Source organism: Adiantum capillus-veneris, chromosome 16 (assembly GCF_014529385.1).
Source record: "Adiantum capillus-veneris isolate H3 chromosome 16, ASM1452938v2, whole genome shotgun sequence".
Classification (NCBI taxonomy): domain Eukaryota; kingdom Viridiplantae; phylum Streptophyta; class Polypodiopsida; order Polypodiales; family Pteridaceae; genus Adiantum; species Adiantum capillus-veneris.
Window position 1 is genome coordinate 51887345 of NC_140946.1, and position 21375 is coordinate 51908719.

The window sequence follows — 21375 nt, forward strand, 5'->3', positions numbered from 1 at the left end:
GACGACCAGTTTGAAGTTCCGCAGCCTTGTGGAATTGTTTGAAAACAGATAAGGCTTCAGATTTTTGTCTAAGTAGAAATACAGTCGTATACCTTGAGAAATCATCAATGAAAGTAATGAAGTAGCGATATTGTGATCTCGAAGAAGGTAGAGGTTAACATATATCAGTATGAACAAGAATGAGAATGAGTTGTATTTGAAAGAGGAAAGGGTTTACGATTGTGTTTCCCAAGAGCACAAAATTCACAAATTTCCATATGGGGATGGGCTTTAAGATCCATGCCATGAAAAAGATCGCGACGTTGAAGATGAAGGAGTTTTGAGAAATCAGCATGAACAAAACGGTGATGCCATACTTTGCAATCATGATCACCTGGAGCAGTGACAACATTTGCTACAGCATCGTTGAGAGAGAGTTCAAACAAATTACCGTTTCAAGGAGAAGTGGCTATAGTCTGTCCATCTTTCTCAATCCGGCATTTGGTATGATCCAATCCAACAAACAGACCAAGATCAACAAGTCTAGCAACTGAAAGAAGATTACGTGGAAGATCTGGTACATGTAATGCTCCTCGCAAAATTTGAGTGGAAGAAGATAAGGTACCAAGATATAAGTCTCCAATACCCTTTACTTGACAAGTAGTATCATCAACAAGATAAACAACACGTTGAACTGGTAGTGGATGATAGTTATGGAGCCACTTAGACTGATATGTCATATTTCCTGTAGCACCAGAATCAACAATAAAAAGTGATCCATCACGTACATGAAGTATTCTGTCTGGAGCAACTGAACATAGGATGCAGCTTGTTTCTGGTACAATGTTGTTTTGATGTTCAGTAGCATATGCTCTATTACGATCTGTGTCGAATCGATGCTTATAGCACATATGAGTGGGATGATCAGATCATCCACAATATTCACAAGAAGAAGAAGAAGAGTCTCTAGATAAATGTGGTTGTTTTGTGGTAATATTTTGTTCTTCATCATATTGACGTGCCCAACAATCATCTTCAGTATGGCCATTTCTGTTGCAGTAAGAATATTGCTTATTAGGAAATTTGAGACGAGAGAAAATATTACCGCGACGGCCACCTCTGGTTTCCTCGTTGAAATGGACACTTTCGAGCATAAAAAGCACGTTCCATCTGTTGTGACTCGGTCTCCTCTTGTGAAATCATAGCTGTATTGTGACCAGCATTACGACGTTCTTGACGTTGAGAGTATTCAATTAAAGACATGCAGGCTTGGTCGAAATCAAGACCATCTTTATTAGAGAGAATAGTAACAATGTTATCATAAGAAGAGTCCTTCACCGTATCAAGGAGAAGTGTAATCAATTGCTTTTGTGGAATAAGATCACCAGCAGCAAGTTTATTAATAATAGATTTGAAAGATTCAATATGTCGCGTCATGGAAGTACCAACTTCATATTGTAACTTGTTAAGAAACCCTCTCAAATAAAGTATTTCTGTGACAGATTTCTTCTGAAAGTTTGAAATAAGGTACTTCCATATGTCGTGGGAAGTAGGCAGTTCATACATATCAAGCAAAAGGGAATCAGTAAGAGCAGAAAGAATATACCGACGAGCTGCTTTATCATGTCGTTGCCAATCCGTATAGGCAACATTCCAATCTTCAAATATAGGTCCTTCAGTGATAAGCACGTTATCATTATCCGTATCGAAGGTTGAGGTGGACAAACACGATTTCCAAGAACGACATCATAGAGTTCATCGCCTTCAAGAATTAACAACATCTTTGCTTTCCAGCCTGGAAATCCTTGGCCTTGGAAAGGAGGAACAGAACGCTGGCCGGAAGGAAAGTCGTTGACAAGAATAGTCATAGCCATATCTTGTTGCGAGAAGACGTATAAGATAAGATCGTAGAATCTGCACACCATATATGGTGAAGGCCGCAATTGAGAATGAGAGAAATATGAGGACTGCGTTCTATCAACGATAAACGCAAGAAGGATGCTCAAGGAACGTCCAAAGATGTGAGAGACGTTACCCAAAAAGGCAGGCTAAAGGAGACGTTAATAATAAAAGAGTCCTCAAAATAGAGTGGCATGAGACGCAAGATTGATGGCCACAATACGAATAGCAAAAAGCTAAATTTTCTCAAAAAAGTTAACGCGAAAATTAAAAAAACGACCACGAACGCTTCACGAAGAAGTACGACGAAGAAAGTTGCGTCAAGCTCAATTGCAGTAAAAACATCATAACTTTCTGCTGCGAACTCCGATTGACGCAAACCTAGAACTCAAATCGAAGAGCTCAAGGAGACGAACAAGTTTTGGATGAAAAGGGCCATTGTGCTTTTCCCGTTTCTCCAAATTTTGAGCAGAACACCCCAAAAAATTGAGATGAAGTTTAGGATGTCATCAACAAGAAAACGTAATCAACGATTAGATTGATTAGCAATAAACACCACAAAAAACACTAATCATATTCTTCTTAACACAAAACAACCACAGTTAACAAGAATCAACGCTCAAAAAATAAAATTTGTAGCAATTTTGAATCTTACGCGCGAATCGCATACACATACTGTTTTGTCACCATGAAATAAATCGGTGCATGATCGTTACCGCTCTGATACCATGTTGAGATGTAGAGAGAAAGAGAGAGAGACACACCATATATGCTCCCAAAGACTGATTCATATTGAGGACAAGATACAAATATATAGGTGAGACCAAGTTGAGTAGAGTGAGCCATATATAGCTCCAACATGGCCGCCCTTGAGAAGATAAGTCCACTTTTGAATTCGGCCACGGGACATTGAATTTGGCCAGTGGCTATCGGCCATTGAATTTCGACCACCGGCCACCAGCCATTGACTACTGCCCACCAGCCAACCGACCAACCGACGAGTCGTTTTTCAACCACTTTTTGGTCGTTGTACGTCGATAATATCCCGACAAAAAGAAATATTCCAACGTAAAAATTTTGGTTTCTGGCGAGTGATTTTTCTTCACGCACGATGGCTTCTCCTCATAACGGGGGCCTTACAAATGTACTTTTTTAATACAGAAAATTACAAGGGATAACCATACTTAACAATCTCCCACTTGGAGATTGTTCTCCAAACCAAACCTCTGACTTCTTTCTATCCTGGCTTCTTATCCTTGAATGCCAATTGAAGATGAGCAAAATCTCAACTTCTCCTTGTTGACCACCTTTGTAAACATGTCTACAGGATTTTCACTTGTATGCACCTTTCCTAGCTGTATCTCTCTCTCTTCCAAAAGAGTTCATATGACGTGATATCTCACCTCATTGTGCTTTGTCCTTGAATGAAAGGCTGAGTTCTTCACAAGATGGATATTGCTTTGGCTATCACTATACAAGACACAATTGTTTTGTTTGAATCCAAGCTCTTCTAAGAATATGTGAAGCCACAAAATTTCTTTGCTTGCCTCCGTCATTGCTACATACTCTACTTCTGTGATAGAAAGTGAGACCACTTTCTGCAGCTTTGAAGACCAACTTACTGTTGTGCCTCCAGCTGTGAAGACATAGCCAATAGTGCTCCTTCGAGTATCTTTGTCACCTGCCGTATTTGCATCAGCATATCCTTCTACAAAAATATCAATTTCTCCAAAATACAAAGCATTTGTTGTTGTCACTTTTAGATACCTAAGTATCCACCTCATAGCTTGCCAATGCTTTTTACCTGGGTTGTCCATGAACCTACTTACAACTCCCACTACATGTACAATGTCTGGCCTTGTCCAGACCATAGCATACATTAGAGAACCTAGTGCTGCAACATATGGAACTTTAGACATATAGGCTATCTCCTCTTGTTTCCTTGGACACATATCCTTGGTTAGTTTAACACTAGGTTGGTAATGGGACACTTTTATGTCCTGTTAAGTGACCATTTTTCTTGAATTATGTCAAGAGTTTCAAAATGGATTTTGAGGTGCTATCTGTCTAGAAATTTGTCTCATGAGCTGAAAAAAACTCGACATTTTTTTGGAATATCAATTCCATCTTTAACCTTGTCCTTGCACAACATTTCACAACCTAAACTGTGTGAAAAAATGGGTCCTGTTTTTGGCTTTTTTCAACTTTTTGCAACTATATCACTCTAGAATTCATGTTTGTGAGGTCTATAATGCTAGAGAACTATCTTTAGTAGTCCTCAACATGTCTTGATGCTTCTAGGGAGAAATAAATGTTAAAGTTGTAAGTTATGACCAAATTACAAAAATTGTCAAATCCTGTTTTTTAGCCAATTTTAGCTCTTCTTTGATTTTTTTGGTGGCTTTCATGATATCCAAATGCAGTTTTGATTTTCTATGTCGCATATTGTAACATAAAGCTAATATTCCTTGAGTTTTGGGGCACCTAATACCCTATTTTGCATAGTAGACAACGATGGTTGATTTTTTCAATTATAGAAGAAAACGAAACATTCTAGTATATCAAGTATAGATTTTTCAATACTGTTAGTTTGTTGTGACAACTACATGCATTTTGTCGGTAGTAACCATATCTAGTCATAAGGATCAAATTTGGCTAGACATTGAATAGTTTCTATGGGATTCTACAACTCATAATGTTCAACCCAGTTTTTTCATGTTTGCTATATTTAGCACTTCATCTTTGTCCCCAAGATTCCCCTTGGTAAGAGATGTATTATTCTTTTGACATGCTCCATGGCTCGTTATGAACCTAAAGGACAATAGGGAACTAAGAAAACATTCATATATTATTTGTATTGAGCGTGGCTATAGAAACTTTGATGATAGGTTTGCAGAATGGTAAAATTTCAACTTTTTTGTACCTATTTCTTTTGGCAAAACAAAAAATAGTGAGTGAGAAGCAATCATATGTTCTGATCACCAACCCATTGAAGTTAACTAGGGAATTTATCTCAAGTCCTACAAAAATCCCTAATCTTACTTTTATGCAACAAAACGTAAGAAATGACTGTTTTGATGAAAATGTACTGGTCCATCAACTTTGGAGACTTGGTGTGACCAAAAGATGAGAAATTTTACAAGTTTCTTATTTTTTCCATGTGTAGTAGGCCTTGAACTATAACCTCATGAAATTTTTTTACAAAATGAGTGGATCTACTATGGTTTTGGAGGTTTTTTTCAAAACCCTGAAAGGACACTTTTATGTCCTGTTAGGTTACCAACCTAGTGTTAAAGTGTCAAGCCAAAGGTGTAGAAACCATTTTTTCATTTTGCATTGCAAACCTTTCTAGTACCTTCTTGATGTAATCCTTTTGAGATAGCCTTATTGTGTTCTTCGTCCTGTCCCTTGATATCTTCATACCAAGTATCCTCTTTGAAGCACCTAAATCTTTCATTGAAATTGATTTAGACAGCTCCTCTTTTAGGTCTTTGATGTCCTGCATGTTAGCACTTGCAATCAACATGTCATCAACATACAACATTAGGATGATGAACTTCCCATCTCCCAAATTCTTTGTGTAGATGTAGTGATCTGAGCTTCATCTTGTGAATCCATGATCCAACATCCATCGATCGAACTTCAAGTACCATGGTCTCAATGCTTGCTTTAAACTATACAAGCTCTTATTTAATCTGCAAACCATTTTCTCCTTACCTTTTACTTCATACCCCTTTGGTTGAAGCATGTAAATTTCATCCTTTAAGTCACTGTGAGGGAATTTCATATCTACATCCATTTGCTCAATATTTAAATCATGAGAAGCCACAAGGATTAAGACAAGCATAATTGAGTTCATTTTTACAGTAGGAGAAAATATTTCATTGAAGGCAAAACCTTTCTTTTGAGAAAACCCTTTTATCACAAGCCTAAACTTGTACCTTTTGTTTCCACCTTCTTCTTCCTTTAGCTTATACCCCCATCTATTCTGCAGTGCCCGCTTACCTTTAGGCAACTCAACCAACTCCCATGTTTGGATGGGATGTAATGATTCCATCTCCACTTGCATGCTCTTCATCCATTCTTCTTTAAATTCGTGATGCATAGCTTCTTCATATGATTTCGGCTCTCCAGAATCGGAGATCAAGATATGGTTGAAGGAAGGAACAAATGTTTCTAGAGGTCTACTTGCTCTTGTAGATCTTTGGGGAATAGGTTGAGGCTCCTCATTTGGTTGACATTGTTGCACATTGTCACCGTTTGCACTCCTTGAGTCTTCGCCGTCCTCAAGCTCCATGTACTCATCACTTGTCTCTTTTATTTTTTTTCTTTTCTTTGTACATATTTTTCTTGTTAAAAATTACATCCCTACTCCTAAAGATTTTGTTGACCTATATATAGTATCTCTATATATAGCTCAACAGATTTTACCATCTTTAGAATTCCATAGGCAATACTCAAAGTCACCTTCTCCATAGCCAATGAAGAAACACTTTTTGGACTTTGCATCTAGCTTTGATCTTAGGCTTCTATCTATGTGCATGAAATTCTCACACCAAAACACTTTGAGAAATGCATAATTCACCGGTTTACCTGGTCATGTCTTTTCTGGAACTCTCCCATCCAATGCCGTTGAGGGTGACCAATTGATTAAGTACACAAATGTACTTACTGCTTCCGCCCAAAGCTCAAGCGGTAGGCCTGCATGTAGCCGCATGCTTCGTGATCCATCCATGATTGTTCTGTTCATCCTTTCAAAAATGCCATTTTGTTGAGGTGTCCTTGGGGTTGTCTTTTGCCTCCGAATGCCATTGCTAGCACAAAAGCTTTCAAAAGTTTGGTTGTAATATTCGCCTCCATTGTCAGATCTGAGGCATTTAACCTTAGTACCTATTTCATTCTCCACAAAGGCTTTCCACCTTTTGAAATATGGAAAACACATCACATTTATTTTTCATTACATAAACCCATGTTTTCCTAGTCGCATCGTCTATGAATGTTACATAGTACAATGAGTCACCAAGTGATGGTGTACTTGCAGGACCCCAAATGTCAGAATGAACCAACTCAAGTTTTTTATTTTCTATTTCATTTCCAAAATTTTAAAATTTTACCCTCTTTTGTTTACCATAAACACAATCTTCATAGAACTCTAAGTCCACTTCTTTCAAACCTGGTAGAAGCTTCTTTGTTTGAAGGATTTGCATTCCTTTGGCACCCATATGCCCAAGCCGATAGTGCCACACTGCATTCTTGACTTTTGTAGTTGTTGCACAAGTTGAAGGTTCCATGCTAATAGTATAAAAGTAAAGTGTACCAACCTTTTCTCCTTTGGCAACCACCAAAGATCCCTTTGAGATCTTCCATTGTTTGCTTCCGAAATGCAATGTTGTGACCTTCATCGTCCAATTGTCGTGTAGAGATCAAATTTTTGCGAAGAGAAGGAACATGCCTAACGTCTTTAAGCTTCCATTCATTTCCATTAGCAGTTTTGACACAAACTGTACCTTTACCGATAATTTCACAAGCTTCATCATATCCCAAGTATACATACCCAAAATTACCTTTCGTGTAATCTTGGAAATGTTTCTTGTGTGGTGTCGCATGGAACGAATCCCCAGAATCTACTGTAAGATCTTTGACCCCGAGCTAAAGAGCACTCTTGTATCACAAAATAACCTTACTGCAAAAAGTTACTAATTTTGGTAATTTTCCTAAATCTGTCGTGCCATGATGTTTAGAATGTTATAGAACTTTTAAAAATGAATAATAACAATTTTTGTGAAAAATTTCCAAAAATAGTAAGTTTTTGGTCACCCGACCCTAACCGTTTCGAAAAACTGCACTCGTACCCCGAATTTGAAAAATGCATTTTCGGACACCGAGAGTTGCTAAATATGGCAGGTACTCGGACAAGTACACCTTAGTTAGAGCTTAGTATAGCAATTTACGGAATTAAATTCCGATTCGTATCGCCCGTTTTAGCCTAAAGTCAAAATTTTCTAAGGATGTGCGGAGAGCACCGGGGCTCGAGGGCCGTGTGGGAGAAGGTCCCAGGCCACTGAGAGCTTTCTTTAGCAGCTAGGGGGCGCCCTCACACCTCTAGGGGCTTGTGGGAGACTTGCCATGCATGAGAGAGAGTGTGAGAGAGATTTAGACTAAGTTAACTGGACACTTGGTAAGAATGTAACTAAGTTACCTTGCATGAGGTGAGTACTCCCTCAGATGTATTTAGCAGCATGGTTTGATTTTCATCTTGGGAGAGCCTATATAAGAGTGTGCTCACACACACACACACACATATATGCTCACGCACACACACTACGTACACACACACACTCCTACACTCACACACACACACCTTCAGGAGGTGCTGCTAGTAGACATAGTCTTTGGAAGAGGAGCTAGGAGGGAAGGTGTTGCCTGTTTCTCGTCTCAAGGAGGCCCTTGCATCAGAATTTTGAAATCAATTCAGCCGTAACCTTGGTAATCTTCGATTTAATTCATGCTTGTTGTAATTCCCTCTCTAATATCCTCTTAATTCCGCATCTAGAATGCATAATCATAGTCAAAATACTCATTAGATACTCTCTAATTCTTTGTATCTATGATTGATTGCATAAATCTTAATCTAATTAGTAATCATGCAACCAATTAGTCACTCTTAATCATAGTTTAATGCATGTTTAAGGAATCATCCACTAGTCACCGTTGTGATTAAAAATCAAGTCAACTTTGAGGTGCGAATGGTCCATTGTATTCTATTACTCCATAATGTGTAAATAATTAAATTAGAATCAATTCCTCATGGATTAGGATTTAATTAGGAAAAATTAATCCATCATTAATCATTAGGAAGGGATAAATCCTCTCATTTATGCATACAATAAATCTGCAATTCTCTACTTGCATTAAAAAGTGATTAAGCATGTTTATTTCATCTCTAGTAGAACTGATTAAGTAAAAATATGAATTTCATAATTATCTAGGTCAAGTAATTAACCTTAGGGCCTATTCCCATAGAACAAGTATGGTGCTATCAAGATTCTCTATGTCTTGAAGTAAGTCTAACCTCTCGTACAAGGGGATTTGCTTATTGAAACTAATCCGTCATCATGGTTGTATGTTACTCTCGAATGTTAGCTCTCTTTTTCCAAGTTGTCAATTAAGTAGTGAGTATAAAATGGCCCCGGTAAAGAGAACTCGTTTCGGTGGTTCCCATGACCGCGAGGCGGGGACACGCAACACTAATGGAAAGGGAAAAGCTCCCATGGTCGACCAAGTACCGGCCATATCACGGAGCAATGACGAGGAAATTGTGGAGGTAGGTCAAGTTTTAATTCAAGTTTGTTAAAGCAACATTGCATTCAATAAGGTAGGATGAAAAATAGGCTAGCAGGTGGAACTCGATTCAATTGGTGATGAGAGATCGTTCGCTAGTTGAACCCAAAACCACATTGTTTATTTCCTATGTAGATCTAGTGGCCATCAGGTTTACCATCAGATCCATCGTTTGAGACGACGGGGTGGGGACCTCACATCTACTATCCAGGAAATAGACACATTGTCAAATAAGAGAATTAGAGTAGCTTGCTCTACCTTACCTGCAACATTGGCCTCCGTTGTTGGCTTGTTGTCTTGAGACTCTGACTCCTTCTTCTTCTTTAACCAACAATCCTTCTTGATGTGGCCCTTCTTGCCATAGTTCCAACATTCAAGAACTGACTTTGTTTGTGACTTGCTCCATCTTGAGCGATCACGAACCTTTTAGTTTTTGAACCTCTCCTTAGGACTTCCTCTTGTTTCCACTGACCGTGCAACACTTGATGATTCTCCTATGCTTCTCCTTTGCATTTCCTTACTTAGCAGAACACCCACAACATCATCCAAATTAAGAGTATTTGTGCCAGAAATAGAATTACTTACAGTCATCACAAGACTGTCCCAGCTATCTGGTAGGGATGACAGTATAAGGAGAGCTTGTACTTCGTCTCATCGAAATTTATTTTCACCGATCGAAGTTGACTTATTTTTGTGTTAAAAAATCTCCCCGAGAGTTGTGATCAGATTCAGGGTGTGAACTCTTGGTGGAGTTGTCTGAGTATGGTCTCTCCTCTGTTCTCTTTGCATCCTCTTCTTCCTTTCGAGATTTTATCTTTCCATTTGTGCCAGAATTTCTTCTGGCTGCTTTACAATGACATTAGCGGCTGATGGGTTTTTTGTGAGAACCTTGCGAATCACCCATTTTTCAACAAAAATTCCCGATTAAAAGGCCTTAGTGCCATATGGGTGAAGGTCATTCAATTCTATTTGTGAGACATGTGTCCCTCAAAAGAGCCTTAAACACTTCAAAAGAAAAGAATTATGTACTTTCAAGTGAAGTTTTCCAAAGCTACATTCATTGTCTTTCTAGAAGAAATCTTAGAAGAGAGTTGAGTTACACATACTTTCAATGTTTTAAACAATAATCGAAACTTACCTAAAATATTCTTTTGATTTTATTATATCAAATGCACCTTTTTATTTCATCTTTCATTTTGAAGCTTACATGTTCCTTCCTTGAACTCACAAATTGTGAGTGATAAACGGATTAAAAAAAACCAAAAAAGTTACATAGAAAGCCAGGATAAATCTGAGACAAGACATCCAATCAGACATACAAGAGATGTTGGCTGATGAAGGGAGCCATCGTGTAGACCATCTACCATAAAAGAACCTAGACTGACTCGGGGTTGCCACCAAGGAGTTAGCGCTTTCACAACACCTCCCTTGACCACCAAACCAGTGTGTCCAAGAAATATAATGCAAAGCAAAAAAAACCTGCCAATACCTTTGATTTCATTTTGTCTTTTTCTTTCGTTTGAGGAGGCTAATAGTGTTAGTCATAGTGCCTAAAACATGAACAACATGGCTGATAAGGTCAAATTATTCAGATCACCTGTCGTATTTGAGCTAAGCTGGCTAGAATCCAACGTCACTTCCACTAGATTGGCAAGCGAATTTGGTTTATCTTGTGACTCTACTATTACATCCCCTATCTTGGTGTTGGCCTCATGAACAGGTGGGCCTCTAGGAGTCAGTGGTCCATCTTGCATCTCCACTTGTGGGAAATCTTTCTCTTTCACTACCTTCATGCTAGATAGGTCATGTTCTCTGGACTTTTCTTCTGACCTAGGGACATTATCAACATGCTTGACCTCTCTAGTAACGCGTATCTATGTTGTCTTGACTTGCTGATTGTGGGCACCATCTACCTCATGCAAATCCTTAGCATAATGACCAATCTTGCGGCATTTGTAGCAGGCATTCAGGTACGGCAAGAATGCTAACTCCTGCCTAAAGTTGTCAAAACTTCCCATACTCAAGTCTAAATACTTGGGGATTGGCTTGATTGTATCCAAAGGATAAAAACTTACATCCAATCCCTTTGCATCTTACATCTTTCATGGTTTTAGAATGCCAAAGTGAAACTTCACATGAGATAATTTCAGTTAAATTACACACTCACAAACACACACACACACACACACACACACACACACACACACACACACACACACACACACTCACACATATAACGGGTCCTTTTATTTCACCTTTATCTCACAACCTCACATGGCTTAACCTTTCTTGCATTTTTTTTTTCCATGCCGAAGTGAAGCTTCACCTTTGTTTTATTTTTGCAAAACTCACAATTTTTGAGTGAATTGTATTGAGCACAACATAAAATTTACAAAATACCCTCAAGCTCATGCCGAGCCTTGAGGTACTGAAGATTACAACATGGATGTCTACCACCTCTCACCAAGGCTAATCATAATAGGAGAACTATAGTTCTAGGCTTTTACTTCTCTCAAGTTGACAACATGGCATGGGTAGCCCTAGACCAGTCTGTGGAGGCTTTCTTGCTTCTGAGTGTATAGACCATCACTTCGTTATCTTGTATAATCTTTGATAAGCTTGCCACATCAAGGTCTCCCTCAAACACACGGTGGTTCCTCGCTTGCCACATATGCTGAAAGAAGAATAACCTTATAGTTTGAGTGTAAATAAGAACAGTAAGGCTACCCGTCTTCTTGCCACCAAGGAATGTATAAGTCTTGAAGAATGTGATATGCCATGTCCTTTGAATTTACTAACATATTCTCCCTGCATAACATTTCATGAAAAGGAGGGCCAGATCTTCACTAGCTATCATGCACCCCAAGCAACGACCATATCCAATTCCTCTTTCCTTGATTTTTACGCCCATCGATAGAGCACCACGCATCACCTTCCACAAAAATATCTTCATAAATTGTGACCACTTTGTCTTCCAAATATTCTCCGTGACTGCTTCCCACCGATCTTTTGGCTAACGACTCTTCCATAATTTGTTGAGGGGGCTAGACCACTTATTCTCGTGCGTTAGTGCATGATACATGCCTTTAGAATGGGGTCCATCTCTTTAAACAATTTGTTGACTAACAATATCTCATAGCAATTTCGTTGATACTGGGTTGCCAGTGAGTCAATGGTTTTCCAATTCTTATTGTTACCGTCCCAAAAATGAACAAGTCTATCCAGACCCTTATTATGCATTTTTTCTTGCAATTTTTTTCACGAGTTCCCCCGAGATGTCACCTGGACTTAGGCTAGACCACGTTGGGGCTAAAAGTTTGTCGTGAAACTATACCTTTTTCCACTTCCCACCTTTTGACCCAAGTTTAGCTACATCTAACATATCCTTGGTCATGTTAGTCCAATCTTGGTCCTACTTAGCCAAGGAGATCATGAGTTTGGCGCACAAAACCTCAGCATGGGAAATTGGGTTAAGAATTTGGAGACCTCCTTAGTCCATAGGTCCAGCGACTAACTCCCATTTGGACCACTGCCATGGTTATGAGGTTTTCATGTTGTTTTTTTATAAGAATCTTTTTATTGGTTTTAAGAATTCTTTCCAGTGACACTTAGTCATCTTAACAAGTGGGCTGGTGAAGGCAATATAAGGGAGCATGAATGAATTTATCACTTTAATCCGGCTAAAGAATGGGAGAAGAGCATACTCCCATCTTCTCATTTTTGTTTTGACTTTTTCAAGGATCCAATGGAGTCTTTGTTTGTGAGTTATATCCACCCCTAAGGGGGATCCCAAGTCCATGAAGATATTACCTTTTAATACAATCTCCCATGTCCAGTCAAAAGGGTCAAAGGAGTCATTTTTTGATAGGGAGATGGGCCTCGACTTCTCTACATTACACTTGGAACCCGAGGTCATGGCAAACATTTGCACAATCTCGAGAGATCTCCTCACAACTTGGGGACATGCCTTCAAGAAGAGGACTAAGTCATCTACCAACAGTTTTTCCAAGAGCTAGTCATTGCTTGGTAAAGCTAAGCCTTGTAAATCCCCTCGTGTAGCACTATCTTTGAGCATTGTGATGGGAGGATGCAATCCGATGGAAAAGAGAAAGAGAGCCATGGGGCATCCTTGCTTGATAGAACTTTTGACCTCAAAGGAGCTCACAAATTTATCATCAAATAGGAGTTTTGATTGGCTACTAGCACCTAGAGTGCAAAGAAGGTGACATAGGCAAGGCCCAAAGCTCAGAGCTTCCATGACATCTTCTATATATAACCATGTTATTATGTCATAAGCCTTATCAAGGTCAAGCTGAGATGAATGCACTCTTGCTTGGTGGAGGCTACATATTCGATGCCTACCATTGCTACAAAGATATTCTCATAGATGGATCTTCCTTTAATGAGCCAATGATGATGGGGAGAGATGATCCTCTCTTGTAGGGGGGCTAGTCTAAGGGGCCCCTCCTTGGAAATAATTTTGTAAGCTTCCAACACCATATTAATAGGGCAACAATGTTTAAGTTGTAAGCAATAGACCTGTCTGGGGATGGGTTTTATAAGACCTCTCTTCACACTTGTATCTAATGACATTTCGGTAATGGCTTGGTTAGCCAAATGTTGGACTGGGATCTTGAGATCATCCCAGAATTCCTTGAAGAATTTAGTCATTAGTCCATCCCAATCGGGGGACTTCTCCTTTCCAAGAGCTTGCAATGCTAGTGGACATTCATCTTCGGAGAATGCCACTTCGAGGCAGTTGGCTACCATTTTGGAAACCTTCATCTTGACATTCTCAAGAAAAGTTTCTCTAGCTTCATCCACTTCCTGGGATTGGGTCTCTAGACAGCTAATAATCTGGCTTAGATAGTTAAACATTAGACCAACCATCTCATCTTGGTTATACACTACATTTCCATTCTCATCATAGAGCAAGGGAACACGGCCCCTGATCTTCTTGAGTTTCAAAGCCCTAAAAAGATGTGCTTGACTAGAGGCTTTGATTGTAGGAGGGTATCCCTGGAGAGCAATCTTGCCTTCTTGATTTCCTCGAGGTGTTCAATAGCCATGTTATATTTAGCTTTGAGCCACTTCTTATGCTCATCCTTGAAAGAGATCCCAATAGACTTTCTTGAGGTTAACCAAGCCAACTCCTTTGTGAGAAGCTTGGGGTGTGCCGCAGTGGAGTTTTTAATCCAAGGGCCGGAGCTTTTGATCTCTTTTTGAATGCTTTGAGCAAATAGGTCCCAAGCATTAGGTTTTTTGAGATCTACATCTTTCTTGAGCTCAGCTACTACTTTCTTGGTGAGGCTTCTAAAAAGAGGGTCCTTGAACATGTGTGTCCCTGTTATAAGAAGATTTTTCACCCCTTCTGGGTATGTCCCTCCCCTTTTGATTTCTTGAGTTGAATGATTAAGGGCATGTGATCCGAGAAGCCTTTTGATGAGGTTGCCTTCATCTCCAACATCGACGAGATATTCCAATCAACCTGGTGAGAGCAATAACATCTCTCAAGACTGGAGGAAGTGCAGGCATGCTAGAGACTTGTGTAGGTGAACCTAGGCATGCTGTTCTTGGGTCCCACCTCCCACAAATCAGCCCACTTCTCACAAGGTCATCCATTTTCAATGCCAGCCAACACACTATAAAACCTATTCTATCCTTGCTCTTCTCTACCATATTGAGATCCCCAACCAACAGCCACTCCCCTTCTAACGGAATATCTTGGATATGAATCCACAATTTAGCTCTATCCTTTGCAGTGCAAGGGCCATACACATCCACTATGGTGAGGGGCTGATCTTCGCACTTGATTCTAACTTCAAGGACTTTGCTGGAGGGATGGTTGAAAACCATCTTCGGTTCTAATTCTCTATCTACAATAAGGACATCACCACTTAATCTATCATCTCCTTCTCCATAGAACACAAGATTTTTCTCTAAAGCTTGCTTTCTCTTGCTACAAGCATCCAAGTGGTGCTCTTGGATGGCCCAACAATTAACTACTTTCTCCTTCTTGATCTCATCCTAAAAGAGGGCACTCTGCTTTTGGGTCTTCAATCCCTTCACATTCCAAGATTGGATAGTGAGATAATCCATCATTAGGAAAGGGAAGCAAATTTCTCAACATGTGATGCCTGCTTATTCACCATAGTATCAGATCTAGGATAATTTGCTATCTCTTTAGAGTCTAAGGGATTTTTTTCAAGTACCACTTCAAAGGGGTTGTACAGAGGGATGAAAAACATCCTTGCTTTCAATGGAGTGGGGCTTGGAGAGGGTCCTTTAGCTTTCAAGGCACCAATGGCTTCTACTGTCATGGATTGCCTTGCCACTACCTTCACCCTTTTGACCCTCTTCAACCCTAGAACTTGCACAACCGACGTAGTTGAAACTCTTAGAAGTTTTGGTGTAGTAGAAGAAGAAAAAATTATTTCATTGCTTGGACACTCAACGGTTTTCGGTGTGACACTCTGCTTCTCCACCGACTTCTCCTTTATTTTTGTATCTTCTTTATCGCATATCATGGCCTGTTTTTCCTCCTTTGCTTTTGTCTCTTCAATTTTCTTTGTCTGATTCTCACTCTCTTCTACAGCTTCTTCCTTAGCAAGAACTTGATTTCCACCCCCTAGATTGGACTCTTACACTTTATGTGAGGTCCCCGCCCTAAAAGATCGGGGCGACTTGGAAGATAGCCTTCTTTATCCTCTAAATCCGTTGATGACACCCTACTATGATAATGCAAAGCAAGGATACGAGCAACGAAAGAGAAGAAGACTTCCACCTGATGTTCGTAGTTGCAAGACCCTACGCCACAAGCCAGGTCGATGAGGTTAAAGGTTCTATGGACTCTAGATCTTACATTATAAGAGAAGAAATCTCTTTCACACATTAAGGATCCAAAAACAACGTCTTTTTCCACGCGTTTAAGAGGCACGGCCGCCATCCTTAAATCCAAAATATGACATGGGATAAATCTCTAACTAATTGAGACAAAGTGAAAAGTACTCGACTAATCGAGTCCACCCATCCTTGACTGGCAACCTGAGCCAGTCCCCACTTTCCACCCCACATGCACACTTTTTTTCCACACTGTTTTACATATACAAACAGTGTTCCTTAATTAATTCCAAACACAGGTTCTTTTATACAGCCCTTCAAAACATACCAAAACAATGCAAATAATGCTAATGAAGGCAACCCTATTATTCCACAAAAACAACTTTTCCAATTTCTCATCATTTTGCCGCTACCCGCAGACTTTCTCTGTCTAACCAACAGAGCCTTTGCAAAGGATTTATTCGCTAACCGCGAGGCATCCCGCTACCCGTGAGGCATCTTGCTAACCGCCAGGCATCCCGCTATTCGCGGGGCATCTCGTTAACCGCGAGGCATTGATAGGGGCTTTTCACAAGCCAAGCTCCCATACCCCTCTTCTCTCGTCCCCACCCCATGAAAACCCCCTCTTAGGGAGGGAGTGATAAAAGACATTGGAAAAAGTAATTAAAAAAAAAGTATGATTATGTAAATATATGAGAAAGGTAAAATAGGCCACCTCATGCCTGCGGGGCAGCCCATCCCCACCTTGCCTCCTTTTTCTTCACTGTTGCCCCACCGTGTGTCCCTTTTCCTCTCCTCCACTCAAAAGGTCAACCCCCTCTCTCTTCCCCTTGTCCTTTCTCCTTTCTCTCTCCCCTCAAGCTACCCCACCTCTCACCAATAATTCATTCTAACTCACCAATAATGCACCCTAACTCACATGCAACTTACCCTATCTTCCAAAATAGTATACCCCACCCCCCCTTTCTCTCTCCTATCATATCCCATGACCCAAATACCCCCCCCCTCTCTCTAAAGGGCGCCATGTCTCTTGTCTTGTAGCTAAATAACCTCCCCCACACTCACACACACTCAGTTTCACTAAAAAAGGTGTCCACAGACCCATCCCCACCCGGTGGTTACTTGATTTTTCTTGTGTTCACACACATCTACACACAGATTCACCTCTGAACACACTCCTCTCTCTCCCCTCTTGTAATTACTTTATTCTCCATGTCACCTCTCACGTTTTTTCATCAACCCATCTCTCTCTCTTAGTCTCTCTCTCATGAGACTGCTGTTCTGGCACATATACACACAGCCAGACAAGTGGGGCCCACAGTCACATGGCCTATGTAGATAATGATTTCTTCATTTCTAAATTCTAGAATTTCTCCCCCCCCCCTCCTCCCCTATATAAAGAGGGGTCACCATCACACAAAAAACACACAACATCACCAAAGAACACACTATGCACTGTGTGTGCCTAGTGCACATACACACACACCCACACCATCACCATCACCGCAATCACCATGCTTGTCTTGAGCATGACCTCTACACCCTTGGCTATGGAAGATGAAGGGCAACTAAATGGAGGATGATGGCCATAATCCTCGTGCGAGTCTTCGCCATCAACTCCCACCTATCCGCCATGTGCTCTACCACTCTCTCCCTTCTCATTCCCCTACCCTATGATCCCCATTTCATCGCTTAATTCTCTAAATAAATCTTGAGGTTTTGTGAATATGTTTTCTTGCAATGTTTTTCCCATGTGAGGTGTACGGAATCGCCACCTAGTCTTGTGTTTTGGAGTGAGCTTGTGTATGTGTGAAGGGTGTGCGGATTCGCCATCCTTTTGTGATGCTTAAGTACTAAGCCGTTATACCCCCTCCCTCACTCTCTCTCTCTCTCTCTCTCTCTCTCTCACTTGATCTCATTCCCTTTCCTTTTCATCATTACTCCCAAGCATCCATCTCTCTTGGATGAAAACTTTGTTATGGTGGTGTGTTGTTTGCGTCCTAGCCGCTGAAGCTAGGTGGTGCCCCCTGTTTGCTTTAACATGACAGGCTCGAGGCGCGCCATTCGGTCCCCGGTGATTTAGAGGCTGTCGGGGTTCGGGGTTCGCTTTGCTCCCGTCATTTGGTGCCCCCACTGAGGATCTTTTTATGAAACCCTTCAGTTTACAAGACTGAAACCCTTAAACTATTGTGAATGGATGAATGGCTAGCAGGATTTGCTAATTGGATGACAGAAGAAGAAGAGCTGCAAGCACAACTAGACGAACTCCGCATCTCCATCGAAAGCTCGAGTGCCAGGCGTAACGGTAATCAATTTGCAGTGGGAGAGTCAACCAACACGCCAAACCCAGTGGATATACATAGGCCAAGTGCCAAGAAGAAGAAGGAGAAGGTCGAAACCATGTCCGCAATCTACAACCAACCCACAACAACAAAATGGAAGGAGCTCTACACAATAGAGAATCAACACTATTCTACTTTGAGAATAGGGTAACTCAAGTCACCGAGGTAATTATCACAGTCATTTTTCAAGTCGCACCTGATGCTGCAGCACAGATAACAGAAGCATTGGCTCACACTCTCACTAGAGAAACTAGGGATCTACTGAGTTTATTTCAGGAAAGAACACCACCCTCTCCCACAAGCTTGGACAGTGACTAAGCACCTCTAAGCTTCACATGAATCAGTACAACCTACCTCAAGAGAGATCACACATACCAACACGTGTACGCTCAATCAAGGTAATACTGGATTTGAAGGCTCACTACCAGCACGTCATTGACACCATGCCGGGTGGGGAGCGATTTTTGGAGGTTCTGGCATCAGATCAACCATTTGTCTTACCTTTGGTACAAGGCAATGTACCGTTTGAAGTTTTAATCTATGTCCTAGTATAAGAGGGTATACACGCCTCCTTGTAAAGAAGAAAAAAACTTTTGCAAGTTGAGCAGTGTGTATTTCTAGCTCTCTCTCAGTAATCATGGCAAGTGTAGCATTTCCAACATTTAAAGGAAAGAAGGGGGAGGATTTGGTAACAGACTTCCTAGATGATTTTGAAGTAGCATGTGTAGTGAGCAACAAAGATACGGATGAATCCTGAGTTAGAATCTTTAAGCATCTCATGAAGCTAGAAGCTAGATCATGGTACAATGCACTTCCACAAGCAACCAAGGATGAATGGGAACCCTTAAAAACCGCTTTTAAGAGGCGCTTTGGGGGAGGTACCACTTCAAAAAAGTTGTGGGACAAGTTGAGAGACTTGAATCAGGAGGGTCTTTTAGAATATGCCACCTATGAGTCCAAATTTGTGGATTTGTGGGAACGGTGGGCTGAGTCACTGGCTAGGGGGGAAGCTGCACCCGATTTCCTAAAAAAAGATCGGTTCACGCATGGCTTATGGCCGCTTCTCAAGGAGAAGGTGAAAGGTAGATTCCCGGCTACGTACGAGTTAGCCATTGAGATTTCTCACCTTAAAGACAAGAAGCTGCGAATGAAAGCCAAAGAAACCGAGTCAACAGAATCAGGAACATCGCGTCGACCAGCAACTACGAGAACCACCATTCCACCACCACCACCGGCTCTTGGGGTAAGAGATGACCAACAAGATATGTTGGCCCATATTACTGACCAACTGCAGAATTTGTCTGTCCACTTAATACAACAAGGGAAGAGTCAAGAAAGAGATCAAGACCCTGGAAGAGCAGGACGACAAAACAGGGAGTATCATTGCTACAACTACGGAGAAGACGGTCACGGTATGTACTACTGTCCCAAACCACGACAAAACTATAATAGAGGAGGTAGGAGGAACCAATTGTCACCCCCTAGAGAAAGAACACCCCCACCCCGAGCACCACCCCCACCAACACAAATTCTACGTCCACCCCAAACACCACTACAAGCATCCATCCCACCTCTTCCACCAGCCCCACCACCTGATCGCCCTGTAAACATCATAAGGCTAGAAGAGAAAGGAAAAGCCATAGTAGTGGATCCACCCAGAGCAAAGGAGAGGGACAAGGGTAAGGAGAAGGTAACCTTTTTAGAACCACTTGAAGCCATGACTGTGAAAAGAGCTAGGAGGGAGAAAGCTACACAATCAGATGATGAGAGAAGCATGAGAGGAGAAACTAGCAAGAGGCCATCCAGGCCACGACGGAAATTGGGCATCACCGACTTCCAGCTAGGGGAAAGTTCTAAGCCCTATGATCTAACATTGGATGTGGTAGAGCAAGGACCGAAGATTACATGGCCACAACTGCTACATCTTGCACCAAAAGTAAGGCGACAATGGTCTAAAATGGTAAGTACAAGACGCTCCAAAACAAAGGTAGCCGGAGCAATTTCGGGATGCAACATGGATGACATCCTTCCAATTGTCGACGTAAACATAAAAGGAAAGAGGGTTGGAAACACCTACATTGATGGAGGTGCAAAAATATGTGTAATGAGCGAAGCTATGATGCTTCGATTAGGGCTCGAGGTTGACAGGCCTTCTCCATGCAAGGCAAAGATGGCAAACAACGCAAAAGTAAAGTGTGTGGGTGTGGTAAGTGCCGTGAAAATCAAAGCTTTCAACACTGAGGTAGAGGTAGATGTTTTTGTAATGCCTACTAAGGGGGAGGGCTATCCACTAATTTTGGGAAGGCCATGGTTGATGGCCATGAAGGCAAAACAGGACTGGGGTACTGGCCTTCTACGCATGACCGGTAAGAAAGGGGAGACAATCTACTACGACATGAGGATTGGCAAGAAGAAGCAAATGAATCTGGAAACATCGGCAGATGAAACCACTAGCGAATCTTCTAGTTCTGAGGAGGAGACCACATCCACCGACGAAAGTGAAAGTTCCATTGATGTGATGGGTATCATTATGAAGGATCCACAAAGGGTAAGCACAACTGGTGATCCATCACCAAAAGGGAAACCCAATGAAGAGGAGAGAAAATCACCTGGCCTAGGAGGAAGTAGGTTGAAGGGTATGTTGTCTACGGAATTAACACTTGAGGAGAAAGATAGTTTTTTGCAAATGTTGATGGGATTTCCTAACCTGTTCATTGACAACTATGAAAGAATCACAGGCATTACAGTGGTGGAACATCATATTAAGCTGAAGGAAGGGGTAAAACCAGTTGTGCAAAAGCTACGACGATTGGGGGTCATACAAGAAAAGGCACTCTTGGCCGAGGTAAGGAAACTACTGGAGGCGGGATTCATCTATCCTGTAGAAAACTCAGAATGGGTGTCACCGTAGTGGTGACGCCTAAAAAGAATGGTAAGTGGAGGGTCTGTGTTGACTACAAACCACTAAATGCAG